Source organism: Choloepus didactylus, chromosome 4 (assembly GCF_015220235.1).
Source record: "Choloepus didactylus isolate mChoDid1 chromosome 4, mChoDid1.pri, whole genome shotgun sequence".
In the NCBI taxonomy this organism is placed as follows: Eukaryota; Metazoa; Chordata; class Mammalia; order Pilosa; family Megalonychidae; genus Choloepus; species Choloepus didactylus.
Genome location: NC_051310.1, coordinates 75256678 through 75263210, shown reverse-complemented (window position 1 = coordinate 75263210; position 6533 = coordinate 75256678). Strand labels below are relative to the sequence as shown.

Below are 6533 nucleotides of genomic sequence, written 5' to 3'. Positions count from 1 at the left end.
CACATGATCCTTCCTTCCCATTCCCATTGCTTTAGCCCCTTGAGTAATTATCAGAAACTTTTCTCCTAAAGGATGGAGCCAGATGCAGACTAATCTGGACTCACTTGTAACTTGGATTAGTGAAATGGGGCCAGTGGTAGTCTTCACCTCCTTGGTGCTTGGTGAGACAGTCTCCTTTTTGGAATACAGAATGTAATTAGGGTAAACTGAGGACATCCTGCCCCCATTGCCAGAGCAGTATCTTCAGCTCTGAATTGTTACCTCTGGGAATGGAGGGGAAGATGGATTGGTCATGCTTGGCCTGTGAAGTTCATCTTGTTCCCTGGATGTTTCCCTGGGATTCCTTTCAAAGTAGATTCATCAGGATGTGCAGCCAGGCCCCACCCAGGCCTCTGGTACTGGCCAGTCATAGCCTGCTGAGGGACAAGGCCTTTGCCATTGCTGCACTGTGGGAGATGCCCACAGAGCTCTTTCTACCACTGTTCATGGCAGCTTTCACCAGGAGACACTGAGGCACTGAAGGCCATGGTACTGGCATGGCCCTTCATCTGCCTCCAACTGGGAGCCCTAGTGAAGGAAAAGTGTCTTCACCAGGAGACTTTACATGCTGTGTTTGATGGAATTGATGGCCAGCTTGCCCAGAAGGTTTGCTCCAGGTGAGGGTAATCCAGGTCACCTAGTAGAGCCAGGGGAGTCAGAGTAAGAAACAGGCAGGGTCAGGGAGACTCAGGGAGGGCCTAAGGGTTGGATAGAGTCTCTGAGTTTGCCATGAGGAACTTTGGGTAGGCCTGGGGCCATTGTAAGTCTCATTTAGGGAAAGGGCTTCTGGAAATGGAAGCTAATTAAAATGCAGAGGTCACAGAAGGAACATGTACTCCCCTTCTCCCAGGTGTACTTAAAGGTTCTTGAAGTGGGGATGTGGAATGATCCCAGAGAGAAGAAGAAGGGAAACAGCTGCTGTCTGGCTGGTACTAGTCTATATCCTGACCCTTAGTCTTTTTCTGTGTGGATTTTGAATTGTCTCAGCCAATCCCCAGTTTTTCTCACAGGAGATGGTAACTATAAGTGCTGGATTTATGGAAGCATGCTTATCAGGACTTTGGGAATGTTTGATGTGGATCTGCAACCCATGTGTGTTCTCATTGGTGGGGTCAGGGGAAGCCAATTCCACGATGAAGACAAAAAGTGAAGGGTTCCATGTTAGAGGAGAGGCAGCCCTCAGCTCCCCTGGAAGTGCTCCTGGACCTTTGCCTCAGGGAGGACACCCCTGATGAGCTCCTCACCTACCTCATTAAGGTCAAGCAGAGGAAAGTTTTACTACAACTGTGTTGTAAGAAACTCAAGATTTTTGCCATACCAATGCAAAATATTAGGACTAGCTTGAAGACGGTGCAGCTGGAGTCAATCCAGAAATTGGAAGTTAATTGCACCTGGAAATTATCCAGATTTGCTCCTCACCTGGGCCAGGTGGTTAATCTGTGCAGGCTTCTCCTCTCCCACATCCACATTTCTTCTTTCTCCAACAAAGGAGAAGCAGTATGTTGGCCAGTTCACCTCTGAGTCCTTCCATCTGCAACAACTCCAGGTGCTACATTTGGACCGTGTTTCCTTTCTGGAAGGTTGCTTGGACCAGGTGCTTAGATAAGGATGGGCAAGGCTTCTCTGCAGACCAAAGCCATGCCATATTCATTTCCTTAAACAATATTCTGTGTCGAATGCATGCCACCTACCAGCAATGTAAAGTTTAGGAGACACTAAACTTGAATATTGTATATAAACTGGAATAGATGCTCAAGGACATACACTGTTAGGAACTCTATGATGGGGCATTTGGGCCTAGTGAGGGCAGACTTGAGAATTCTGCTCTAGGAAGTGGTGTATAAGTTAAGATGGAAATAACTGAGAGAAGAGGGCATTGGTGAAGGGGTGAATGCCCATCAAATGAGAGGTGTCAAACTATAGGCTCTACACTCATTAGCTCTGTGAACATGAGCTGCATCCTCCAAGCCTCCCTGTCTGTAAAATGGTTGCTTTGTGCTCCCAGTAGGTTACTAAGTGGGAAATGCATGATTCTGCAGGTGTGGGTGAAGATGCAAGAGCAGAAAATTGTAAAACATAATAGCCATTTTGAACATGACAAACGGATGTAGGTGAACCCCTGCAGACTGGCAAGTTCAGGTGATTTGGCCAGACTTGCACAAGTTTCCCTTTTATGCATGTCTCTCAGGAGCCTCATCTGGCACAGATTGGGTGGCTGTGGCCCAAGCAGTATCCCTAAGGAAGCTGAGTTAGAAATACATTTAGTCCTGTCGCCCAGGAGTAAAATTCACTGCTGTTGACTTTTGATTGACTCATCATGTCAGTCTGTCCTCTCAGCATTTTCCATTATTATTTTGATTCACTCATAGGAGAAGTAAGAGAGGTAAGAGGGATAGAAATATTGCACTATCCTTGAGAGCAGAGGAAAGGGATCAGTAGAGATTTTGTTCACTTGACCCAGTCACAGGGCAATTAAAATGATGGGCAGATCTCCACCAAAATCAGACTTCCATATATGCCCACACTCACCATGAGGTGTGCTGAGAGTTGACCATCATCAGATACTGAGAATGGCCTTTGGCTTATGTGAAACCATTGTTTCCTCCCCTGAGCTGATTTGGATCTATCATGTCCCCAAGAAAAACCATGTTCTTTAATGCAATCTCAAGTGGGCAAACATATTAATCTTTTGATTAGATGGGGACTTTTTGAATACATTGTTTCCATGGAGATGTGATTCACTCAACTGTGGAAGAGACCCTTTGATTGAATATTTCCATGGAGATATGACCCCACCCATTCAGGGTGGGTCTTAATTAGATCACTGGAGTCCTTTAAGAGAGCCCACAGACACAAGGAGCTCAGAGACATTGAGACATTTGGAGAGAAGCTAAGATATGTAATGAAGAGTTTGTCCCTGGGAGAGACTAAGAGCCAAAATAGACCCAGATGCTTGGAGACACTGGGAGATGCAGACATAAGGTCACCTGGAGTTGCTAAGCTGAGATGAAGCCCAGGATTTACCCTACAGAATCTAAGAGAGGATCGCCAGATGCTTAGTTGCACAGGAGCTAAAGAAGTTAAGAGAGGCAAAATCCCAGAGACATTTTGAAGAAAGCCATTTTGAAATGCAACCCATGATCAAAGGACCAGCAGATGCCAGCCATATGCCTTCCCAGCTGAAAGAGGTATTCCAGATAGTACTGTCCTTTAATCAGTGAAAGTATTCTCCTGTTGATGCCTAGGTTTTGACACTTTTATGGCCTTCAGACTGTAAATTTTAAGCTAATAACTTCCCTTTATAAAAGCCAATCAATTTATGTTATTTTGCATAACAGCAGCATTAGCGAAATGGAATACCTCCCATGAGGTCTGGGTCTTCCCCCACCACCCTCTACCCACCATGACCACCCCCAGAACAAACTGCTCCATGTCTTCCCAGGTGCCTGAAGACCCCCTTGGAGACCCTCTCCATCACTAATTGCCTGCTTTCAGACTCAGACCTGATGCATCTGTTCCTGTGCCCAAATGTTAGTCAATTGAAGGATCTGAGTTTAAGTGGTGTTAGCTTGAACAACTTTAATCTTGGGTCCCTCAAGTTTCTCCTTGAGAGACTCACAGCCTCCCTCCAAGATCTGGATCTAGATGAGTGAGGGATCATGGATTCCCAATTCAGTATTCTCCTCCCCACCTTGGGTCACTGTGATCAACTAAGGACCCTCAGCTTCTGCAGAAACCCCATCTCCATGGCTGTCCTGGAGAATCTGCTGAGGTTCACTGTCAGGATTAGCAAGTCAAGCCACAGGCTGTGTCCTGCTCCTGTGGAGAGCTGTGAAGACACTGATGGGATTCCCAACCCAGGGAGACTTGCCCAGCTCTACACCAAGCTGAGGCAGTTGCTGCAGGAGGCAGGGTGGCCCAGCATAATCTAGTCCCAGGGCAACTCCTGTTCTCACTGTGGCAACAGGATGTTTGATGACCTGGGACCCCTCTTATGCTCCTGTTGTAGGCCAGCCTAGTGTGGATGCATGCACCAAAGGCATGATTCTGGGCACTTGGAAACTAAAACCTAGGACATAAGTTCATCTTAAAGAAACACGAGAGGGTGCAGTTTCAGTCATTCAGTAGGAACAAGAAGAGACATGATGACTGGTTTGCAGTGGAGCTGTTGTGTTTGATGGGGCTTTTCAGGGGCATGTGTCCGGCGCTTCTCCGCCCCGCCTCGAGTCCTCGGTCGGCCGGCGATGGGGACCAGAGAGATAAGGGGAGAGAGGGTGCGGACAACGTACCCGGAGCACTTGTGATCACTCAGGACTCGCGGTGGTAAAGCAGATAAACTTTTAATGGGACTAGGCAATCATCATCTTTACAGGTTCCACCCGGGGCGAGACACCTCGGGGGAGAACAACCTCGATGCGGCCGTCAGGTACGGCTCCTTGTGGGCTGTCTCCCCGAGCTTTGCCCGGGAACTTTCTTATAAACCTTGCGTGTATCCAATGGGCTAACGCCACGCACACAAGCATGATTGGTGAATACAGCGGGTGGTTACATACATCAGAAGCCGGAAGCAGGATGTGGGCGCCATCTTGGCACCACTCGATGGGCGGGGGGAACTCAAGAGCAGGCTGCAGCTTGTCTACTAGGCCAAATCCGGAAGGTGGCTGCTCACATCTCCCCCTTTTTTGTTTTTTATGCCCCAGTGTCTCCAGTGATGAATGTGCTCCCGTGGACCAAGATGGCCCACAACGTATTTTTTGGTGCTTTGGGGAGTCTGGACTAGGTCCCGGCCATACCAAGGTGGGACCTCTGGCACCGACCAGAATGCTCACTTCATATAGAGACCGGAGAACCCGTGAGCCGGAAACCACGTGGCCCTCCTTGCAGTACTCAGTCTCGCAACTGGGGGACAGGAGGACTAGGAGAAGGTAGCCAGTGCCGAGGGCGTCACTAGGAGCCTCTGTGCAAACGCCAAGGGTCCCGTCTGGCCACAACTAGGACTCTGCGTAAGAGGTCCACCTGAGACAAAAATTAGGGCCACTGGTACCGAATGTTTATATACGAGATTTTTTCATATACTTAGCTGCGAACCTTACCCCCGAATGCCCAGCTTCGAGTGGTTGGGATGGGTGCTGGGCAGAGGGACTATAGTTATCAGGAGGGTTACAGGCAGAGGACATGGCCATCATGGCGGTAACACGTAATTGCTGTTGTCTTTGAAACAAACGCTCCAGCAAACTCTTAACAATGATCAAACCTACTAATAACCCCACAGCAAGAAGAACCCAGTTGGTCAGATTAGGCCAAGAGAACCAGGAGGGAAAAAAGGTCAATATTCCTGGCCCTCTTCCCGGTCTGCTGGGGAGTGGTCGACACCGTCGACATCATTTGACCGCTCATCACGCGAGTTGAGGACTGGATCCAACAGGTCACGTTGGGGGTTTAACGACCCGTCAGGCTGCAGTTCTTTGGTGTTCTCAGGCGACTGCACGGTTCTCACCAATCTCTCCGGTACCCACACTGGTTGGCGTCCTGGTTCCTGGGGAAAGACACAAACAGAGCCTCTGGCCCAGCTGAGCACTGGGTCAGGACCTTTCCATTGCCCCGACAGAACATCCCTCCAACGGACCAGGCCTCTATGCGGAGGACCTGGGGTGGTATGTTGTAGGGCAGGCGTCATGGTTGATGCGTTTTCATTTAAATAATTGTATGTAAATAGGGCGGCAGACAATTGGGCCCTGGGGGACAGACCATGACCTATTCCCTCCTTTTGCTTTTGCAATAGTTCTTTAATGGTCCTATGCGCTCTCTCGATGACACCCTGCCCCTGAGGGTTGTATGGGATGCCGTGTCTTAGGTTAACTTCCATAACATCACAAAACTTTTGAAAAGCTTTGCTAACGTAAGCCGGGCCGTTGTCTGTCTTAAAGCAAATTTTGAGGCATCCTCAGGGTGAAGTGGGATAGAAAAGAAGCAATCTCTAATGTCTATGACAACAACAGGCCACCGCTCCGGCAGAGTTGAGAGAAGGGGCAACCCCATCTGGACAGGTCCTAGAGGCTCCATGCAACTATTTATGGCCCTCAAATCATGTAAAAGCCTCCACGCACCTGATTTCTTTTTGATGACGAAGATAGGGGTGTTCCAGGGTGACGTGGAAGGGACGATGTGCCCCCTCTCCAACTGATCTGACACCAAAGCATGCAATGCTGAAAGTTTTTCCTGAGGTAAGGGCCACTGAGGTACCCAGACTGGAGCCTTAACTTTCCATGTTAACTTTATAGGTGTAGGCGGGTATGCACCCTCAGTGGCCCCTAGGAAAAACCCAGGCCTTGTCTACCGGGGTTAGAGTCAGCCTGAATGGGCTTCACGCGCCCTTGCAAGGAGGCTCCCAGCCCCCTGCCCGGGACATATCCCATTCTATTCAGCAACTGTTTAGAAGTTGGAGAGTAACCAGTGGTTAAAGTCACGTCCATTTGAGCTAGAATATCTCTTCC

The 6533-nt window shown here is 48.9% G+C and overlaps 1 pseudogene; it reads left to right on the top strand.

Annotated features, from left to right (window-relative positions):
- Positions 1–365: 365 nt before the first annotated feature.
- Positions 366–3971, top strand: LOC119532704 (annotated as a pseudogene).
- The last annotated feature ends 2562 nt before the right edge of the window (positions 3972–6533 follow it).